This window comes from Cervus canadensis, chromosome 25, assembly GCF_019320065.1.
Source record: "Cervus canadensis isolate Bull #8, Minnesota chromosome 25, ASM1932006v1, whole genome shotgun sequence".
In the NCBI taxonomy this organism is placed as follows: domain Eukaryota; kingdom Metazoa; phylum Chordata; class Mammalia; order Artiodactyla; family Cervidae; genus Cervus; species Cervus canadensis.
The window spans coordinates 49920675-49944622 of NC_057410.1; the positions used below are offsets into that span (position 1 = coordinate 49920675).

At 38.6% G+C, this 23948-nt stretch overlaps 1 long non-coding RNA gene across 1 annotated transcript; it reads left to right on the forward strand.

Moving 5' to 3' along the window:
- The first annotated feature begins 616 nt into the window (after positions 1-616).
- LOC122427549 lies at positions 617-21087 on the forward strand. The gene is made up of 3 exons (XR_006265437.1): positions 617-659; positions 9435-9440; positions 20965-21087. It is a non-coding gene; the product is annotated as an uncharacterized LOC122427549 (long non-coding RNA).
- Positions 21088-23948: the final 2861 nt, after the last annotated feature.

The window sequence follows — 23948 nt, forward strand, 5'->3', positions numbered from 1 at the left end:
TATATATAAATAGAATGATTATGTATGTGATGAACTGCAATTATTCTTGGTTCTGCAACTCTTTACTCAGCTACTCTTTGCATTTACAACCTCCTTTCTCCACTACATATTTCTCAGTTAGCACTGAAGTTAAAGTTCTTTATCTAAAAGTATGATTAAATCTGGTGGACTTGAACCCTCAGTTCAGTTCAGTACAGTCATTCAGTCATGTCCGACTCTTTGCGACACCATGAACCACAACACCCAGGCCTCCCTGTCCATCACCAACACCCGGAGTATTCTCAGACTCATGTCCACTGAGTCGGTGATGCCATCCAACCATCTCATCCTCTGTCAACCCCTTCTCCTCCTGCCCTCAATCATATCCAGCATCAGGGTCTTTTCAGATGAGTCAGCTCTTCTATCCGGTGGCCAAAGTTTTGGAGTTTCAGCTTCAGCATCAGTCTTTCCAATGAACACCCAGGACTGATCTCCTTTAGGACGGACTGGTTGGATCTCCTTGCAGTCCAAGGGACTCTCAAGAGTCTTCTCCAACACCACAGTTCAAAAGCATCAATTCTTTGGTGCTCAGCTTTCTTTATAGTCCAACTCTCACGTCCATATATGACTACTAGGAAAACCATAGCCTTGACTAGACGGCCCTTTGTTGGCAAAGTAATGTCTTTGCCTTTTAATATGCTGTCTAGGTTGGTCATAATTTTGCTTCCAGGAAGTAAGTGTCTTTTAATTTCATGGCTGCAGTCACCATCTGCAGTGATTTTGGAGCCCCCCAAAAAATAAAGTCAGCCACTGTTTCCTCATCTATTTGTCATGAAGTGATGGGACCGGATGCCATGATCTTAGTTTTCTGAATGTTGAACTTTAAGCCAACTTTTTCACTCTCCTCTTTTACTTTCATCAAGAGGCTCTTTAGTTCTTCTTCAAGTTCTGCCATAAGAGTGGTGTCATCTGCATATCTGTGGTTATTGATATTTCTCTCAGCAATCTTGGTTCCAGCTTGTGTTTCCTCCAGCCCAGCGTTCCTCATGATGTACTCTGCATACAAGTTAAATAAGCAGGGTGACAATATACAGCCTTGACGTACTCCTTTCCCGATTTGGAACCAGTCTGTTGTTCCATGTCCAGTTCTAACTGTTCCTTCCTGAGCTGCATATAGGTTTCTCAAGAGGCAGGTCAGGTGGTCTGGTATTCCCATCTCTGAAGAATTTTCCACAGTTTATTGTGATCCACACAGTCAAAGGCTTTGGCGTAGTCAATAAAGCAGAAATAGATGTTTTTCTGGAACTCTCTTGCTTTTTCGATGATCCAATGGATGTTGGCAATTTGATCTCTGGTTCCCCTGCCTTTTCTAAAACCAGCTTGAACATCTGGAAGTTCACAGTTCACATATTGCTGAAGCCTGGCTTGGAGAATTTTGAGCATTACTTTACTAGCGTGTGAGATGAGTGCATTCGTGCAGTAGTTTAAACATTCTTTGGGATTGTCTTTCTTTGGGATTGGAATGAAAACTGACCTTTTCCAGTCCTGTGGCCACTGCTGAGTTTTCCAAATTTGCTGGCATATTGAGTGCAGCTCTTTCACAGCATCATCTTTCAGGATTTGAAATAGCTCAACTGGAATTCCATCACCTCCACTACCTTTGTTCATAGTGATGCTTTCTAAGGCCCACTTGACTGCACATTCCAGGATGTCTGGCTCTAGGTGAGTAATCACACCATCGTGATTATCTGGTTGTGAAGATCTTTTCTGTACAGTTTTTCTGTGTATTCTTGCTACCTCTTTTTAATATCTTCTGTTAGGTCCCTACCACTTGTTTGCTTTATTGAGCCCATCTTTGCATGAAATGTTCCCTTCGTATCTCTGATTTTGTTGAAGTGCTCTCTAGTCTTTCCCATTCTGTTGTTATCCTCTATTTGTTTGCATTGATCGCTGAGGAAAGTTTTCTTATCTCTCCTTGCTATTCTTTGAAACTCTGCATTCAAATGGGTACATCTTTCCTTTTCTCTTTTGCTTTCGCTTCTCTTCTTTTCACAGCTATTTGTAAAGCCTCCTCAGACATCCATTTTGCTTTTTTGCATTTCTTTTTCTTGAGGATCGTCTTAATTCCTACCTCCTGCACAATGTCATGAACCTACGTGCATAGTTCATCAGGCACTCTGTCTATCAGATCTAGTCCCTTAAATCTATTTCTCACTTCTACTGTATAGTCATAAGGGATTTGATTTAGGTCATACCTGAATGGTCTAGTGGTTTTCTCCACTTTCTTAAATTTCAGTCTGAATTTGGCAATAAGGAGTTCATAATCCAAGCCACAGTCAGCTCCGGCTCTGGTTTTTGCTGGCTGTATAGAGCGTCTCCATCTTTGGCTGCAAAGAATATAATCAATCTGACTTCGGTGTCGACCATCTGGTGATGTCCACGTGTAGAGTCTTCTCTTGTGTTGTTGGAAGAGGGTGTTTGCTATGAGCCATCAGTCTTCTTTAAAGTTTTGGTGGTCATGGGAGTATTAGGACATGGTCTAAAGTATCTTTTCATCTCCAGACACATGCGCCCCCTGTCTACTCTTCAGTTCAGTTCAGTCGCTCAGTCATGTCCGACTCTTGCGACGTCATAGACTGCAGCACGCCAGGCCTCCCTGTCCATCACCAGCTCCCAGAGTTTACTCAAACCCATGTCCATTGAGTCGGTGATGCCATCCAACCACCTCATCCTCTGTCATTCCCTTCTCTTCCCACCTTTAGTGTTTCTAGGCATCAGGGTCCTTTCAAATTAGTCAGCTCTTCACATCACGTGGCCAAAGTACTGGAATTTTAGCTTCGGCATCAGTCCTTCCAATGAATATTTAGGATTGATTTCCTTTATGATGGAGTGGTTGGATCTCCTTACAGTCCAAGGGACTCTCAACAGTCTCCTGCAACACTACAGTTCAAAAGCATCAATTCTTTGGCGCTCAGCTTTCTTTGTAGTCCAACTCCAGCATCCATAGATGACTACTGGAAACCCATAGCTTTGACTAGACAGAGCTTTGTTGGCAGAGTAATGTCTCAGCTTTTTAATATGCTGTCTAGGTTGGTCATAACTTTTCTTCCAAGGAGTAAATGTCTTTTAATTTCATGGCTGCAGTCACCATCTGCAGTGATTTTGGAGCCCCCCAAAATAACATCTGTCACTGTTTCCACTGTTTATCCATCTATTTGCCATGTGTGATAGGACCAGATGCCATGATCTCAGTTTTCTGAATGTTGAGCTCTAAGCCAATTTTTTCACTCTCCTCTCTCACTTTCATTAAGAGCCTCTTTAGTTCTTCTTAGCTTTCTGTCATATGGGTGGTGTCATCTGCATATCTGAGGTTATTGATGTTTCTTCACGCAATCCTGATTCCAGTTTGTTCTTCATCCAGCCCAGAATTTCTCATGATACACTCTGCATAAGTTAAATAAGCAGGATGACAATATGAAGCCTTAACGTACTCCTTTCCTGATTTGGAATCAGTCTGTTGTTCCACGTCCAGTTCTAACTATTGCTTCCTGACCTGCATACAGATTTCTCAGGAGGCAGGTCAGGTGGTCTGGTATTCCCATCTCTTTCAGAATTTTCCACACTTTGTTGTGATCCACACAGTCAAAGTCTTTGGCATAGTCAATAAGGCAGAAGTAGATAGCAGTGATTCTCTTTCCTCATATTTATTACTGGTCACTGCACCTCCAAAATCTTCCCTTTCCAGAAAGTCTTTTTCACAAATTTACATTTTCCCCAATTTTCTTTTGTGTTAAATTGTCTCTCTGTTGATATGCCCCACACATTATTTTTCCTTCCAAGCAAAGAAGAGCTGTGTAATCAAGTTCTTCCTACCAAGAGAATATTGTCTCTTCTGTATCCCCGAGGACCACCCCTAAATTATTCTGTGATGAAACAGTTGTCAATTTCTCGCCGCTGCCACCATGTGGTGATTCAGTGGCATTTTGTCTATTTGGTGTCAAAAAGAATCTCAAACAGCAGAATGGTATCATAACTAGGAATTCAATGGAAGTATTGTCATGACCCCTCATAGAAGATTTCTTCTCTTAGATGCTAAACTTTCTAAAACACAAGTCCATCATAGACAGGAAGTCAACATTCGTGAGTGGTTCAGTCAATGTAAAAGTGATCAAGTCTAACTATCATATAATGGCACCATTCATGCATAGCTTCTTCAAAGGCAAATCCTGTTGGATCACACCCCAGTATTACTAGATCTTTTAAAATACAGGATACCATTAATTGATCTTTAGCAAACCGTTTCACTTTTTCTATAAGAAAGCTATTTCTGATTTTAGAAAACATGGCAAGATTAATAAAACTCTTCAGATTCAGCCCCTTGTCTTAATTAATTAGCCCTGGAAGGATTTCCCTCTTGAGAAGAAATGCTATGTGAGATACCGTGACTAAGAGAGACTGTTAACTACAGTCTATGGATGATAATGCAGGTAGAATCTTGATGGTGAAGGAAGGCAACTCTTTATCATCATTGTGTAGATTCCAGTGAATAATAATTGCTGACCCCTCTATCCATTTGAGATGGGGCCTGAGCCCTTTCAGCAAACTGAAGAGAAGTCCATGTTGTTGAACCTTGTGTAAGCTTCATCCCTGCTGTCTTGGCAACATTACTCATGAGGAGATAGAACAAGTATTTTCATGACTAGGGAAAAGAACTAATTATAATCCACTTTTTAGAAGATACTGTAGGTCATCTCTTAAATAACTATCACAGGACACAGGACCTTTGGCAAGCATTCATGCAAGATCCTCATATATCTCATATTGTGGGTGATTTTGAGAGTTCTAAATGTGTATTTCTTCCAGAAAGCCTTTTCCACAGATTCTCCACACATTTTTTCTTCCAATTTCCTATTGTGTTAAATTGTTTGTCCCTGTTGATATGCCCCACATACTGTTTTCTCTTTCAAGCAAAGAAGAAATATATCACCTTCAATTTCTTCCCACTAAGATACTGTCTTCTGCATCCCTGAGGGCCACCCCTAAATTATTCTGTGACAGAACTGTTATCCATTTCTGGCCACTGCCACCATGTGGCGATTCGGAGGCATCTGTGTATAAGTCTCAGTGGTGCTTTTTGTTTTTCGTTTTCTCCCTCTTTCCCACCCTCCCTCCTACCTACCCTCTCTCCTTTCTTTCTGTCTCTCTTTTTTTCTTTCTTTTCCTACTTTCCTTCCTTCCTCTGTCTTTCTTTCCCTTTATCAGCCATAAAGAAATGTGTCACAGACTGCTAATTAATCAGAAAACCCTCGGGTGGAGAGGGAGGTGGGAGGGGGGATCGGGATGGGGAATACGTGTAAATCTATTCATGTCAATGTATGACAAAACCCACTGAAAAAATAAATAAATACATAAATAAATAATTAAAAAAAGAAAACCCACATTCTACTCTCCTGGACACACACTTAGATCATATTTTTCAAACTTTCTGCAAGTTAGATTTGAGCAGTGGCTGAATTTTGGTCAATGAGTGTGCAAACCATTGTGTGCTACACAGAGACCAGTTCCATCTAAAAAACCCTTTGAGTCATCCTACAAGTGGAATTATGAATATGCTTTAAATGCAGAGTTGGAAAAGTTTGTATTTGGCTGGATATGGGCTTATGAGAAAGAACCGTCATAAGATAACTCAGGTTTTTGGCCTTATCAGTGGCAAGAATGAAATAGCTCTTAGCTGAGGTATACAGAAATCAGATGAGAGGGAACTTCAGGATTTCAGGCTTATAGCATTTTGTTTCATTTTCACCCAAGATGTAGCTTTTATTATACTATTTTTTCTTACCCTTAATTTATGCTTTACATTTTATGTTTTATACATATATGTTATAAACTCTGTCTATATTTCAAGTTACTTTAGGTAGTCTGTTTACACAGAAAGACAGGGAAAGAGGAAGAGATTGAATGAGAACTGTGTCTCCACGAGCAACTAAAAATGGCCCAAGTAATTATTCAGTAAATATTTGTTGAGTGATTAATCAGTGAAAGACTAACAATTAAATAGGTTATGCTTGAATATTTTATAAACACGAGTAACTACTTCCAGTGTTCTTTAAATAAAAACTTCTTGACTATTGCCTACTATCAAAAAAATGAATTTAAAGCAAAAACATTTATTAACTTTAAATGTTTTTATTGTGTCTTTGGGTAAAAAAACAAAACAAAAAACAAATGAACTAACCTAAGAACATTAGTAAATCATAGTGGAAATAATAAAAAATAATCTGGCTCCTACTGGAAATGCCTTAGCTATATGAGTTTTTAAAAAATCACATGGTTTTGAAGAACCTAAACATTATAAGTAAATTCATGCTGATGTTTAAGTTGGAATATACTAACTTTCTTCTTACAGTGAAATACCAAATATTTCTTACAATGAAATTGTAAGATATTTCAATATTTCTTACAATGCTTCTTACAATGAAATGCCAAATACCAAATATTTTGAGGAAGGAATAACAACAATTTGGATGGAAAAGTGAAGAAACTGTAAGGTTGTTTTTATTTTATTGTTGTTAATCATAGTATTAAACAAACAACAACAAAATACTAATGTACCTAAATGAGCAAATGACAATGCAAACAAAGGCATTGCTCTATCTGCTTACATTCCAGAAATCTCAAAGAGGACACAAGTTTTCCCCTTTCCCACTTGCAGTCAGGTTCTTCCCAGTCTCCACTAAGAAAGTCCATAGTTACCCAGACTTCCTTATAGTGACTCTCACCCCTCCTTTTTGTCTTTGTTATCACTGTGTCTCTTTGCTACTTATTCTTCATTTGCTTTTCTGTATCTTCTCCTTGCCCTTCTCTGCCCTAATTCATGGTTCTGAAGGTTGACCTCTGCAGACTGGTTAACTAGGCTTTCTTGTTCTTGATTTCTGACAGATTTTACTATCTATCTATAGAAGTCAAGAAGCATGGACAGGAGATCAGAGGCGGGAAGGAAAAGAGACTGTATTTATGCTTCTCTGCCCAGGTACCTCTCCATGGTACCACTGTGCCACATATCAGAGCTAAGCTCCAGCTCCTGTCCCAGCCTTTGTCCTAAGACTCTTTTCCCTCTGGGCTCTGGGTACACCATGCCCTCTATTTGCCCCTTTGGGTCTGGAACTGGTAACCATTTTCTTTGCGCTCAGTCGCTCACAAATGGTGTCCAACTCTTTGCGGCCCCATGGACTTTGGCCCACCAGGCTCCTTTGTCCATGGAATTTTCCAAGCAAGAATGCTAGAGTGGTTTGCCACTTGCTACTCCAGGGGATCTTCCTGACCCAGGGATCTAACTGGGTTCTCTTGAGTCTCCTCCACTGGCAGGCGGATTCCTTCCCACTAGTGCCACCTTTAGTAGGTTTCTATTCCCTTTACCTCTTAATTTATATCCATTATTATTAAAGTGTTTTCAGTTACACCCTCTTGAGTGTGTAACTTTTAAAAAATCTATCAAGGCATTGACTGATTCGTTTTCCTTAGCTGTAAGATATGGGTATCATTTCCTGTTGCAGGGAGCTGGTGTACCTTACCTGAATGTAACTCTGGAGTCTTCCCCATTGCTTTTCTAGGTAGCATGAAGTTTTGTGTATTTATTTCTCTCCACTGAAATTAATGCCGTTTATGTTTTCTTCCTGTAGGTCTTTTATATATTGGCTCTACTGGTTTATTAAATAATGCCATTAACTGTGGCTAAGTTAATAGGTTGCTTTTCCTGGAAGCCCTTAAGGATTTAATTGAAAGAAGTGAAGTAAATTTCAGGTAGTTTAATAGGAGTCATTGATTTGGAAAAACATTTAATTTTTTTCTAATACCTGTATGACTTTTTGTGACACACAGCTAGCTATTCACTAATGACTGCTATGATTATAAACTTTTAAAATATAGACAAAGCCTATATTGAAGACCTCTGTGGACTCCCTATTTTTATTTTTTTAAACTGAGATATAATTGACATATAACATATATTTAAAGTTCACAACATTATAACTTGATATTCTCCAGGACCTGGTCGATAAGACAACTCAGCTTAAGCATTGAGTGTGTTTTAATCTCTGGTCCTTACTCTCAAAAGTCCATGATTTTATCTGTTTTTTTTTTTTTTTTTTCCTGATTTGATTTTTGTCAGCAAGTGTTTCATGTTGTTTTCTTCTGATTCATTTTTACATTTCTTTACCTGATAAATCTTTACTTATGTCTCAAATCAAAGTGCGGATGGTCCCTTTTCTACATAAAGCTTTCCTTGATTCTGGCATGGAAAAAAATCTTGTAACTCCATCCACTCTAATTCAAAATGTTTGACACATATAGTTATCACAAAACACAAGATGTCCTACATTAATTACTTTGACAAGCTTATATTTGAGTATTCTTTTGAACTTTTCCAGAAATAGGCGGTTCATACTGATTCTCACAACAATCTCAACAAATAGTTGAACTCATATGTATGCCAAATTAATATTTGCCAAATTAACTAGATAAACAAAGACTTAGTTTATAAAAGGATCTAGGAACTTCTAGATTGTTACTCCAAATCCATTACAGACGTATTTGCCTTTATTTTTACTTAGATGATATTTGTACTGTCTTCTGCATTTGTGTTCTTCCTTACGTTATAAATTTAACCCTTCTTATTATATGCATTATGTATCAAAATAGTGTTTGCTTTGCATCTACTACAGTTTTCCTTTCAAACCATTGATGGGTTTTTGACTCACTTTGGCCTAATTTTAAATTTTAACTTGGGCATTATGCGATTATAACTTAGAAATATTAGTAAAGTATGCATTAAAGCAAGTATATAAAGTAGGATGAAACATCTCATGCATTTTTCATTGCAATGAAAATAAAACTTTCTGCTAAGAATCTCAAGGTGTCATAAAGATTAAATGAATGCTGCTGCTGCGGCGGCTGCTAAGTCACTTCAGTCGTGTCTGACTCTGTGCGATCCCATAGCCGGCAGCCACCAGGCTCCACCGTCCCTGGGATTCTCCAGGAAAGAACACTGGAGTGGGTTGCTATTTCCTTCTCCAGTGCAGGAAAGTGAAAAGTGAAAGTGAAGTCACTCAGTTGTGTCTGACTCTTAGCGACCCCATGGACTGCAGCCCACCAGGCTCCTCCATCCATGGGATTTTCCAGGCAAGAGCACTGGAGTGGGTTGCCATTGCCTTCTTCAACACACACTAAAGTGCTTGTAACAATGCCTGACACATAAAAATACTTGAATAAATATTAGTGGATTCTTTATATTAGTATCAGTGTCATTTGCATGAGGAACCAAAGAGATTCCTAGAAGAAAAGCTATCCTAAGGGAAAGAATGGTTGTTTTGAGTATATAAATTTTTTTTTTTTTTTTGACAATTTTCCCTAGCTTGTCACTCACATGGGTTCATGTTTGAAATACAGAGGCAAAAAAGGCTATAGTTGTGTCCTTGTAAAACATCAGAACATAAAGGTTTAGTATCCATTCTGGAAGACTGTAACATCAAAGAGAAAATAAGCATTTTCCTAGCTTACAACTTAGAACATTGCATAAAGATAAATACTAAGGATTCCAGACATCTAAGCACCAGCTTCGGATACCAGCAGTTTTCCAGGATCGGGGAAGGGAGTGGTGGTGCCTTAAGTCAGGAGCAGGGGGTGCTGTATCAGCCCTAAGAGCAGCAGAGGGCCGTGGGGGCAGGTCAGGAAACACGTCCACCATTCTCCCAGCGGACAGCAGCACTCAGCACCAAATAGGGCCCACATAGGGCCCTCTTCCTACAACACAAGAGAAGACTCTACCCATGGACATCATCAGATGGTCTACACTGAAATCAGATTGATTATATTATTTGCAGCCAAAGATGGAGAAGCCATATACCGTCAGCAAAAATAAGACCAGGAGCTGACTGTGGCTTAGATCAGGAACTCCTTATTGCCAGATTCAGACTTAAATTGAAGAAAGTAGAGAAAACCAATAAACCATTCAGGTATGATCTAAATCAAATCCCTAATGATTATACAGTGGAAATGAGAAATAGATTTAAGGGACTAGATCTGATAGACAGAGTGCCTGATGAACTATGGACAGAGGCTTGTGACATTGTACAGGAGATAGGGAATAAGACCATCCCCAAGAAAAAGAAATGCAATAAAGCAAAATTGCCATCTGAGGAGGCCTTACAAAGAGCTGTGAAAAGAAGAGAAGCAAAAAGCAAAGGAGGAAAGGAAATATATACCCATTTGAATGCAGATTTCCAAAGAATAGCAAGGGGAGATAAGGAAGCCTTCCTCAGGGATCAGTGAAAAGAAATAGAGGAAAACAATAGAATGGGAAAGACTAGATCGCTTCAAGAAAATTAGAGATACTAAGGGAACATTTCATGCAAAGATGGGCACAATAAAGGACAGAATTGGTATGGACCTAACAGAAACAGAAGATATTAAGAAGAGGTGGGCAAGAATACACAGAAGAACTATACAAGAACGGTCTTCATGACCCAGATAATCATGATGGTGTGATCACTCACCTAGAGCCAGGCATCCTAGAATGTGAAGTCAAGTGGGCCTTAGGAAGCATCACAACAAACAAAGCTAGAGGAGACGATGGAATTCCAGTTGAGCTATTTCAAATCCTAAAAGTTGATACAGTGAAAGTGCTACACTCAATATGCCAGCAAATTTGGAAAACTCTGCAGTGGCCACAGGACTGGAAAAAGTCAGTTTTCATTCCAATCCCAAAGAAAGGCAATGCCAAAGAATGCTCAAACTACCGCACAATTGCACTCATCTCACATGCTAGTAAAGTAATACTCAAAATTCTGCAAGCAGGCTTCAGCAATACGTGAACCATGAACTTCCAAATGTTCAGGCTATTTTAGAAAAGGCAGAGGAACCAGGGATCAAATTGCCAACAGCCATTGGATCATCAAAAAAGCAAGAGAGTTCCAGAAAAACATCCATTTCTGCTTTATTGACTATGCCAAAGTCTTTGACTGTGTGGATCACAAAAAACTGTGGAAAATTCATCAGAGATGGGAATACCAGACCACCTCAACTGCCTCTTGAGAAACTTATATGCAGGTCAGGAAGCAACAGTTAGAACTGGACATGGAACAACAGACTGGTTCCAAATAGGAAAAGGAGTATGTCAAGGCTGTATATTGTCACCCTGCTTATTTAACTTATATGCAGAGTACATCATGAGAAACGCTGGACTGGAGGAAGCACAAGCTGAAATCAAGATTGCTGGGAGAAATGTTAATAACCTCAGATATGCAGATGACACCACCCTTATAGCAGAAAGTGAAGAAGAACTAAAGAGCCTCTTGATGAAAGTGAAAGAAGAGAGTGAAAAAGTTGGCTTAAACTCAACATTCAGAAAACTAGGATCATCGCATCTGGTCCCATCACTTCATGGCAAATGGATGAGCAAACAGTGGAAACAGTGGAAGACTTTATTTATTTATTTATTTTGGCCTCCAATATCACCGCAGATGGTGATTGCAGCCATGAAATTAAAAGACACTTACTCCTTGGGAGAAAAGTTATGACCGACCTAGACAGCATATTAAAAAGCAGAGACATTTCCTTGCCAACAAAGGTCCATCTAGTCAAGGCTATTGTTTTTCCAGTAGTCATGTATGGATGTGAGAGTTGGACTATAAAGAAAGCTGAACACCAAAGAACTGATGTTTTTGAACTGTGATGTTGGAGAAGACTCTTGAGAGTCCCTTGGACTGCAAGGAGATCCAACCAGTCCATCCTAAAGGAGATCAGTCCTGGGTGTTCATTGGAAGGACTGATGTTGAAGCTGAAATTCCAATACTTTGACCACCTGATGCAAAGAGCTGACTCATTTTAAAGTACCCGGATGCTGGGAAAGACTGAAGGCAGGAAGAGAAGGGGATGACAGAGGATGTGGTGGTTGAATGGCATCACCGACTCAATGGACATGATGGACAGGGATGTTGGTGATGGACAGGGAAGCCTGGAGTGCTGCAGTCCATGGGGTGACAAAGAGTTGAACATGACTGAGCCACCGAACTGAAGTGAACTGAAGGCCTTAGGAGAAAAAATATGTCAACAGTGCAGGGCACAGTGGTGAAGGAGTAATAGCTAGGAAGACACAGAGGAATTTTAAGGCCATGAAAATACTCTATATACTATGATGATGGGTATATGTCATTATAATTTCCCCAAACCCATAGACTATATGAATTTTCCCAAATCCATACAATATTAAGAGTGAATCCTAAGGTAAACTATGGACCTTGAATGATTATGTGTCAATGAATTGCAAGAAACATACCGTTCTGGTGAATAATGTTGATAATGGGAAAGGCTACACACGTGGGGAAAGGTGTAGATGGGAAATCTCAGTACTTCCCTTTCAATCATGTTGTAAAGTTAAAACTGCTCTAAAAAAATGAAATCTTTAATTAAAAAAATATCTTGCCTCATGTCAAATCTACTGTTACAAATTAGCTGTTAGTCTAGAGCTCTTTAAGTCTGATGATAAACTAGTGACCATATTTAAAATTATGATACTATAGTTCTTTTTCTGGGTAGTGAAACTAACAGACCCTCCACACAAGTTTTATAACAGTGCGGAAACAACATTGAATAGTGGTGTGTAGCAATCAGATTGTAGAACTGCTTAAAGAAGAAAGAAAGGGTAGTACTTATTTACAGAGTGATGGAGACATTATTTTATATTCTCTTAGAAAAAAGTATACAGCATTCATTTTTTTTTCAAGTATGATTGATTTATAATGTCATGTTAGTTTCAAGTGCATTGCATATAACTCGGTTATACAGATGTGTGCTAAGTCACTTCAGTCATGTCTGATTCTTTGTGACACTATGGACCATAGCCCACCAGACTCCTCTATCCACGGGATTTTCCAGGCATCAATACTGCAGTGGGTTGCCACGCCCTCCTTCAGGGAATCTTCCCGACCCAGGGATCGAACCCACATCTCTTACCTCTCCTGAATTGGCAGGCGGGTTCTTTACCACTAGCACCACCTGTGAAAGCCTGTAAGTTACACACACACACACACACACACACACACACACACACACACATATATACACAGACACACATATATATGTATATATGTATGTGTATGTATATATTTCTTTCTTTCAGATTCTTTTTCCTAAGTTTATTAAAAATATTGAGTATAACTCCCTGACAGCATTTAATACTTTAAATTAAAAGTCTCTAAGGCATTCTTACTAATATTTTATGATAATAAAGATATTGGTGGTGGTTTAGCAGCTAATTCGTGTTCAACTCTTTGTGGCACTATGAACTGCAGCCTGCCAGGCTCCTCTGTCCATAGAATTTTCCAGGCAGGAATTCTGGATTGAGTTGCCATTTCCTTCTCCAGGGGATCTTCCCAACCTGGGGATCAAATCCACGTTTTCTGCGTTGGCAGGTGGATTCTTTACCGACTGAGCCACCAAGGAAGCCCAATAAACGTATGAGACATGTAAATTATTAAAGGAAGATGATGAAATTGTCTTTGTAGTTCACACAAGGTCGGATTTGTATGTCCCACAAGATAAGTTCTGTCTCTTGATATGCTTCATTAACACTCTCTATAAACAAAAAGAACTCTCCACAGTGAAAGTATGATGCGCCTTTATCTTGGGTCAGTCCTGTGCTTCACACTGAAGAGAAACTTTGCTGCCAAGTCATTGCAGTCGTGTCCGGCTCTGTGCGACCCCATAGACGGCAGCCCACCAGGCTCCCCCATCCCTGGGATTCTCCAGGCAAGAACACTGGAGTGGGTTGCCATTTCCTTCTCCAATGCATGAAAGTGAAAAGGGAAAGTGAAGTTGCTCAGGTCGTGTCCGACTCCTAGCGACCCCATGGACTGCAGCCCACCAGGCTCCTCCATCCATGGGATTTTCTAGGCAAGAGTACTGGAGTGGGTGCCATTGCCTTCTCCAGAAGAGAGACTTTAGCTTTACCTAAATATCTAAATTCAATAAAATATTATTCTAAGCCTGAAATAAATATCTCTATATAATACATTGTCTTCCACCTACAGAAACTTACACCCTCATTATAATTACTTCAGCACTAACAACTCCTCCTCTTAACACTCAAAGTGTGTTCTGAGAAGGCAGTACACAAACCTGGTAATTTTAAAAAGAGTCTAATAATAACACATAATATTTTTCTTCTTCCAGATGGCCACGTATCATCATTTACTTTTATTTTTCCTTGTTTCACTGAATTTTCCATTTAAAATTAAGTATGTCTGTATCACTTATTCTGAACTAAATCTACACATATGGAATTTATTCTTCTGCTTTGACATTTATTCAAATTTGTAAGGATACAAATATAAGATATATAAGACCCAGATGACTGCACATAGCTTTAAAAATGTGTCAAAAAATGTGATTCTTATGAAATCAACAAAAATCTCCCCAAGTTTTATGAGCTTTTGCATTTCTGTGAAATACAGGAATGCTAACGGTGACAACTATGATTTATTGAGTGCTTACTGTTTAGTGCCACATACAGTTATAAAATCACAACATTTGTAAATAATCTAAAATGGGTATTGGCCCCATTTTACAGATGAAATTGTGGTATAAAATGCTTTAATAACCTGAAGACAAAAGTTAAAATGAATCTTGACATATTGCTAATTTTCTTAAAAGCTTAAGAACTTTAGTTATATGTCTGTTACTCCATTTAGACAAAATGAGAGGGCTTGAAAAGAGAGAAAATTTTTCTATACAGAAAAATCAAAGGGAAAACAAAACACCTTTATAATAGAAGAAATTTTGAACCCTGGAATCCATTTTTTGGACTTCTGTTATTCACAAACAGAATACATTGAAGGCAAGCTATGATATTGTCCAACATCACACAGTTGGCAAGCTGTCAGGCAAAGATTTAAGTCTAGGCTGTCTGATTATATAACTTATGACTCTACACTGCGCACTGGAATTATAATTTCTTTTTTTTTTTTTAAATTTTTATTTTACAGTGGCATATAGTTGACAAAGTTGTGTTAGTTTCAGGTATATAGCAAAGTGGTTTACTTATACATATGTTTTACTGGTGGCTCAGCTGGTAAAGAAACTGCCTGCTAATGCAGGAGACATGGGTTTGATCCTTGGCTGGGAATATCCCCTGGAGAAGGAAATGGCAACCCACTCTAGTATTCTTGCCTGGGAAATCCCATGGACAGAAGAGCCTGGTGGAATACAGTCCATGGGGTCACAAGAGTCGGACATGACTTAGCAAGTAAACCTGCAACACATACATCTATTCTTTTCTTCAGATTCTTTCCCATGTAAGTTATTACAGAGTACTGAGTAAAGATCCCCATACTATACAACAGGTTCTTGTTGATTATATTTTATATATAGTGGTGTGTATATGTTAATCCCAACCTCCTAATTTATCCATCCCCTTCACCTTTCCCCTTTGGTATTTGTAATTTTGTTTTCTAAGTTGGTGAGTGTGTTTCTGTTTTGTAAATAAGTTCATTTGTATCATTTTTTTGATTCCACATATAAGTGATATCATATGATGTCTGTCTTGCTCTGTCTGACTTACCTCACTTAGTGTGATGGTCTCTAGGTCCATCCATGTTGCTGCAAATGGCATTATTTTATTCTTTTTAAGGCTGAGTAGCATTTCATTCTGGGCTTCTCAGGTAGCTCAGTGATTAAAGAACCTGCCTGCCAATGCAGGAGACACAGGTTTGATCCCTGGATTGGGAAGATCCTCTGGAGAAGGGAATGGCAATCCTCTCCTGTATTCTTTCCTGGGAAATATCATGGATAGAAGAGCCTGGTGAACTGTAGTCCATGGGGTCACAAAAGAGTTGGATATGACTTAGCGACTTAACAACAACAATATTTCATTCTATGTATGTACCATACTTTCCTTATCCATTCAGGAATAAAGAAAATTTGGTACATCTGTAGATGGACATTTAGACTGTTTCCATGTCTTGGTTATTGTAAATAGTGCTGCAATGAACACTGAAGTGCATTGTGGTTTTCTCTGGATATATGCCTGGGAGTGGGATTGAAGAATCATTTGGTAGCTCTATTTTTAATTTTATAAGGAAACTTCACACTGTTTTCCATAGTAGCTGTAACAATTTACATTTCCACCAACAGTGGAGGAGGGTTCTTTTACTTCCACACTCTCTCCAGCACTTATTATCTGTAGACATTTTAATCATGGCCATATGATTGGTGTGAGGTAATAGCTCTCTAAATAGACATTTCTCCAAAGAAGATGTACAGATGATCAAAAAGCACGTGAAAAGATGCTCAATACCATTAATTATTACAGAAATGCAAATCAAAGCTATGTTTTATGTAGTATTACAATAGTGAGAGTCACAAATTGCTTGGACATAATTCTGGATAGTAAATTATCATCCAGAGGAACAACGAGTGGCTTCTGTCATTTTTCTTAAAAAGAAGTATATTTGTATCCTGGCATTGAAAATCAAGAAATAAATTCCCTTTGAAGTACTGCATATTTTGCCATTTGATAGTGCTGAAAATGATATTTGAGATTATGCACATTTTCAGTGACAGTTTATTAATATTAAAAAAAAACACAATGGAAGCATACTTGTTAAAATAGCTGGAAATATTGGGTTTCATAGTTTGTTTTCTTCTCATGGAACTTACCATTACTTCAAATGCATAGTTTAAAGGATTATACTTGGATCAAATTTTAAAGAAAACAAAGGTTTGTTGCTGTTTAGTCACTGAGTTGTGTGCAACTCTTTGTGACCCCATGGACTATAGCCTGCCTGGCTCCTCTGTCCATTGAAGTTTTCAGGAAAGGATACGGGAGTGGGTTGCCATTTCCTTCTCCAGGGGATCTTCCTGATCCAGGGGTCAAATTCGTGTCTCCTGTATTAGCAGGTGATTCTTTACCATCGAGCTGTTACTTCAAGTGCATAAGGTTAAAAGGATTATACTTGGATCAAATTTTAAGGAAAATAAGAAGTTAGCAAGTAACAAAAATAATGATCAAGACATTTAACTAAAATAGCACTTCTGTATTTAACTAAGCCTTTCTTCACATTATATTGTGAAGAAAGTGAATTTAAGGAAAATAAATACAGGCCAAGCTTATTATTATCATGAAAGTTGTGTCCTGCACAGGGGACCTCAGTCAAGGGAGCCAGGTGAAGCTAAAAACTCTCTCAACACGCTGCTTGATGCAATGCTGTGTTAGCACTGAGGAAACCTATACCTTTTTCTAATTCATCTTCCCAGAGAGGATACCTTTTTCAAATTTAGCAATGAACCTGTAAAAGCAACAGCCCTGAATACAAGGATTGGCCCAAGTTTTTGCAAGGAAGTTTTCTCTTCAAAGTTATTATTGCACAAGTATTTTGCAGGAATAAACAAGTATCGCTGCGTCCAGGGGCCAAAGGCAAAAAACTAAGTCTAAACTTTGGCCATAAGGCTTTGATTCTGGCAAAGTGCCTAATTTACATTTACTTGGAGAGATGTTTGTTTAAAATTATTTCTACATTGTCATTTTGTTCTTTAAATTCTGACTTTTCTGAACCGATTATCAGTGTTGGCATTCTTATTATCTTGGGATGAACAGAATCCAAGTATGTTCCTCATATTCTTTGATATCCCTGATGCATTTTGACAGTAATATAGCACTTAACCTTTATTGTTGAATCATCTAAAACACAGGATTTACCGACCTTTCTATTTATAAAAGAAAACTGAACTCTAGAGACGTACAGAAGAAATGATTAGTATCAAAAATTATAGTAAAGATAGATGCACTTCCAATGAAATGCATTAAATAATTCAACAGTCAAGAGGTAACTTGGAGTAGGCATCTTTGAACCATCAGTGTCATCACTGCAGGCAAAACAATTCTACATTACAGTATTTCATTTATTATAATTTTTGCTGGTCATATAATAATGAGTACACTAAGAAAGCAGATAAGATAATGCACAGCAACACTGGTCATTAAATAGGTCATTCTCAACTAAAGTTCCCCTCATAAGAAGACGATCTAGCAACTATCCATAAATAAGATATGTTTGCTTTTGTATACACTAATAATAAATTGTCTGAAAAAGAAAGAAAGAAAATATTTACAATAACATTCTAAAAAGTTAAAAAAATTCTTAGGAATAAATATAACCAAGGAGATAAAAAAGTGTGTTCACTGGAAACTATTAAACATTGATGCAAGATATGGAGGGAGACAAAAATAAATGAAAAGATAGTCCGGGTTCATGGATGGGAAGAGTTAATATTGCTAAAATATCCATACTAGGGAGAACAAGATGGTGAAGGAGTAGATGGACATGGAGTACATCCCTCTCCACAGATACATCAGGAATACATCTTCAGACACAGAAGTGCATGCAGAAGACCAGCTAAGACAGACAGGAGGACCTGACCCATGGAAAAGAATATATAGAACCACGCAAAACTCGGTAGGATGAAAGAACTGGGGGAAAAGCAGGAGTGTTAGCAGGACTGGACCTGCCCTTGGTGGGTAGGGGAACTGAAGCCGGAGTCTGATCCCCACATCAGGGCAATTGTCTGAGTCAGAGGAGGAACATTTAAGGCTGAGAGTGAAACAGCTGATCAGTGGCCGCCTAAATGGAATGAGAATCAGACGATCCTCACTGTAACCACACATATCCTGGACGGGGACGCAGGTCCCCTGGAAGGCACAGAAGCTGGGCCTGGAGTTTAGGGATTATGGAGCAATCCCAGGGAAAGGGCTGCTGTTGACTGTGGAGAGACAGATCCAGGGAATGTGAGGGAGGAGACTATGGTGGGAAATGCCTGTGGAGGAAGGCCAGGAAGCCATGGAAGCGAGATGTTGCTGCTGAGTCATGAGCCATCACCACAGCCTCTCCCCACAAGCCAGCATCAGAAGCTGAACAATAGAGAGGCTGGCCCATCAAATGCCTGACGCACTGAACTACAGAGTAGGACCCCACCGAGGTGCCCCTTCAAGTGCCTGATGCCTGATCTATAGAGTAGGACCCCAGCCAGGGGGCCTCTGTGTCCCTGATGTGCTGAACAACAGAGAAAGGTCCCAGGAAAGGGAGCCCTCTAAGTGCCTGAACAGGTGGAGATATGGAGAAAGACTGGCCAAAGAGGACTTCTGATCACCAGCTCCAAGAGGCTCGAGAAAAGACTCTGGCGGGGCCGTAACTCCTGCCGTGGAGGCGGTCCGTGTCCCTGAATGCTTGGCGCCAACAGCGTCCTCGCAAGCCAAGCAGCTGTTCCACCTTCACACTCAACCCGCCCTGGGGCAGAGTGGCCATGGGCGGGGTGGGGGTGGGGATCTTATGTCTATGCATGCGGGGTCTCTTCAGTCATGTCCAACTTTTTGTGACCCTGTAGACTGGCCTGCCAGGCTTCTCTGTTGGGGGCTTCTCCAGGCAAGAATACCGGAGCGTATTGGCCAATACCGGTTGCCATACCTTCTAGAGCACTGCATTTCCTGCTGCCCGAGCCGCCAACCCCCCTGAGTACCTGGAGCTGCCAGAACCCCTGCGACCCAAGCAGCTGCACCACCTCCACACCGGGCCCTCATAAGGCCAATCCAAGCCCCCCAGGGCAGCCTCAGGAGCAAACCCCAGTGGATGCAGAGGTGGAAATAAAACCAGAATTGAAACCCAGGGGCAGTGTGGCTAAGGAAGAAGACCCAAAACCTCCCCACCAGCTGTACAGGCTGCAGATTAAATCCACACGATCAACTAGGCAGACTCTGAGTCTATGGAATATATAAAAGGTCACTGAGAGCTCCCACAGAAGAAAACACACTAGTTCTGATAGCCGTGGACATTGGAGGCAAGAACACACAGGAGTAGGACCACATTAGACTCTGAGCTGCCCCCACGGCAGGTCCAGAGATCAGTGCAGAGTTGGAGGGCATCCTAGGGAGGTGAGGTGGACTGTGGCTCCCAGCGAGGGAAAGGACTCTGACAGCAGTGACTCAAGAAAACGTTTATTATTCTTACATTCTGATGTTCTGTAGATTCTTTTGGATTTTTTTCTCCCCACTCTGTTTATTAACTTTGCATATCTATTCTTTCTTTTCTTTCTTTCCTTTCCTCTCAATGTATTTTTAGTTTTATTTTCATTGCTTCATTCCCCAATTGGCACTTTGTTTTAGTTTTGTTTTCCAGTTTGTGCTTTAGTTAGTTTTGTTCTTGACTCGTAGATATAATTTTTGGTTTCCTTTGTTCACCTGGTCAGTCTAGATTGGGCTTTTGCAGTTCTGTGGAGTTTTCCTGTTTTATTTTGCCTTTCTTTTCTTTTTTCTTTCTCCTTCCTTTTTTTTTTTTTTTTACTTTTCACTTTTTAATAATTTTAATTTTTAAAAATTTTTTATATTTTTTTCTACATTTATTCCTTAGTTTGCATTTCCTACTGCTCTTTTCTCCTTGCAGGTGAACTTTAATGTGCATAAATTTTCTTAATCTACCTCTATTTAACATTGCATATCTATTCTTTCTTTCTTTTCTTTTTTTCTTTCCTCTCAATGTATTTGTTAGTTTTGTTTTCATTACTTTATTCACCACTTGGCACTTTGCTTTAGTTTTTTTTTTTTCCAGTTTGTGTTTTAGTTAGTTTTGTTCTTAACTAGTAAATATAATTTTTTATTTCCTTTGTTCACTGATACTGTACTTTATCTTTGTTGATATGGTTTGATTTTGCTCATGGGTGTATATGTGTATGTATATATTCCATTATTTAATTATTACTTGCCTGATATTGTAACTGCAATTTTTCTGGGGTTCCTTTTTGCTTTCTCATTATTGGGCATATGTTTTAACCTCACTTAACAAACCACTTGTGGAATCTTCATTCCTAACCAGAGATCAAGACCTGAGCCTTTGGAGTGGGATCACTGACTCCAAGACCCTAGAATACCAGATAACTAACCATCAGGAGTATCAAATAGTGAGAACTCACACGAAGGAAACCATTTGAATATAAGACCTGACACCACCCAACCACCAGTAGCACCCTGTGCAGGATGCCTCATCTAAACAACAAACAAAACAAGAATACAAACCCAATCATCAGCAGACAGGATTACCAACTTCCTCAAACCTGCCAATCAGAGGAAAAGCAAACAAGCAAACAAAAAGTGCTTAGCACAATCTCACCCTATATGAAGCTTACACAAACCACTGGACCAAACTTAGGAGGGCAGAAACCAAAAGGAATAAAGAATTCAACCTTGAACCCTGGGAAAGGAGACCTCAAACACAAAATGTTAAAAAAAAAAAAAAAAAAGAAATATAGAGAAATCCTAATAAATGAAGGAATAAACTAGAAACACAGAAGTCCAAATAAATGAAGAAGAAACAGGCAAACTACCTGAATCATAATTCAGAATAATGATAGTAAAGGTGATCAAAAACCTTGAAAACAAAGTAGAGAAAATGCAAGAATCAATTAACAAAGATCTAGAAGAATTAAAGAATAAGCATACAAACAACACAATTACTGAAATTAAAAATACTCTAGAAGGAATCAATAGCAGAATATCTGAAACAGAAGAATGAATCAATGAGCTGGAAGATAAAATGGTGGAAATAACTTCTGAAGAGCAGAATAAAATAAAAAGGATGAAAAGAACAGAGGATAGAAATACATACACATGGAGATCAAACAACACATTCTAAATAACCAACAGGCTACTGAAGAAATAAAAAGGGAAATCAGAAAATTTCTAGAAACAAATGACAATGAAAACATGACAACTCAAAACCTATGGGATGCAGCAAAAGCAGTTCTAAAAGGGAAGTTTATAGCAGTACAATCCTACCTCAAGTAACAACAACAACAAAAAAAAAAACATTGAATAGACAACCTAATGTTACACCTAAAACAACTGGGAAAAGAAGAAGAAAAATACCCCAAAATTAGTAGAAGGAAAGAAATCATCAAGATCAGAGCAGAAATAAATGAAGAAGAAATGAAAGAATAGTAAAGATCAATAAAACTAAAAGCTGGTTCTTTGAGAAGATATACAAAATTGACAAGCCTTTAGCCAGACTCATCAAGAAAAAAAGAAAGAAGAATCTAATCAACAAAATTAGAAATGAAAAAGGAGAGGTTACAGCAGACAATGCAGAAATACAAAGGATTATAAGATACAATTGTGAACAACTATATGGCAATAAAATGGATAACTTGGAAGAAATGGACAGATTCTTAGAAATTTTCCAAGAATTGGAAATTTTCCAATTTTCCAAGACTGACTCAGGAAGAAATAGAAATTGTAAGCAACCCAATTACAAGCACTGAAATTGAAACTGTGATCAAAAATCTCTCAAAAAACAAAAGCCCAGGACCAGATGGCTTCACAGGATAATTCTATCAAACATTTAGAGAAGAGCTAATGCCTATCCTTCTAAAGTCTTTCAAAAAATTGTGGAGGAAGGAACATTCTACAAGGCCACCATCACCCTGATAGCAAAACCAGACAAAGACAATACAAAAAAAGAAAACTGCAGGTCAATATCCCTGATGAACATAAACGCAAAAATCCCCAACACAATTTTAGCAAACAGAATTCAGCAATACATCTAAAAGCTCATACACCATGATCAAGTTGCTTTTATTCCAGGAATGCAAGGATTCTTCAACATATGCAAATCAGTCAATGTAATACATCCTATTACAAATTAAATGATAAAAACTATGATCATCACAATAGATGCAGAACAAGACTTTGACGAAATCCAGCACCCATTTATAATCAAAATTCTTCAAAAAATGGGCATAGAAGGAACTTACCTCAACATAGTAAAGGCCATATATGATAAGCCTACAGCAAACATTATTCTCAATGGTGAAAAACTGAAAGCATCCCCCCTAAGATCAGAAACAAGACACCACTACTATTCAACATTGTTCTGGAAGTCCTAGCTACAGTGATCAGAGAAGAAAAAGAAATAAAAGGAATCCAGATAGGAAAACAAGAAGTAAAGCTCTCACTGCTTGCAGATGACATGATAGTGTACATAGAAAACCCTACAGATAGTATCAGAAAATTACTAGAGTTAATCAGTGCATTTAGCAAAGTTGCAGGATACAAAATTGGTACACAGAAATCACTTGAATTTCTATATACTAAAAATGAAATATCAGAAAGAGAAATTAAGGAATCAATCCCATTCACCACCACATAAAAAGAATTAAATATCTAGGAATAAACTTACCTACAGAGACAAAAGAAATGTACACAGAAAAGTATAAGACACTGATGAACAAAATCAAAGATGACATAAACAGAGGGAGAGATATTCCATGTTCTTGGGTAGGAAGAATCAATATTGTGAAAATGACTATACTACCAAATGCAACCTACAGGTTCAATGTGAGCCCTATCAAATTACCAATGACATTTTCCACGGAACTAGAACAAAAAAGTTCACAATTCATATGAAAACACAAAATGCTTTGAATAGCCAAAGCAGTCTTGAGAAAGAAGAATGGAGCTGGAGGAATCAGCCTTCTGACTTCAGATTATACTACAAAGCTACAGTCATCAAGACAGTATGGTACTGGCACAAAAACAGAAATATAGACCAATGGGACAAGATAGAAAGCCCAGAAATAAACCCATGCACCTATGGGTACCTTATTTTTTTTACAAAGAAGCAGGAATATACAATGGGACAAAGACAGCCTCTTCAATAAATGGTGCTGGGGAAACTGGACAGCAATATGTAAAAGAAGGAAATTAGAACACTTCCTAACACCATACACAAAGATAAACTCAAAATGGATGAAGGACATAAACATAAGACCAGAAACTATAAAATTCTTAGAGGAAACAGGCAGAACACTCAATGACATAAATCAAAGCAAGATCCTCTATGACCCACTTCCTAGAGTAATGAAAATGAAAACAAAAG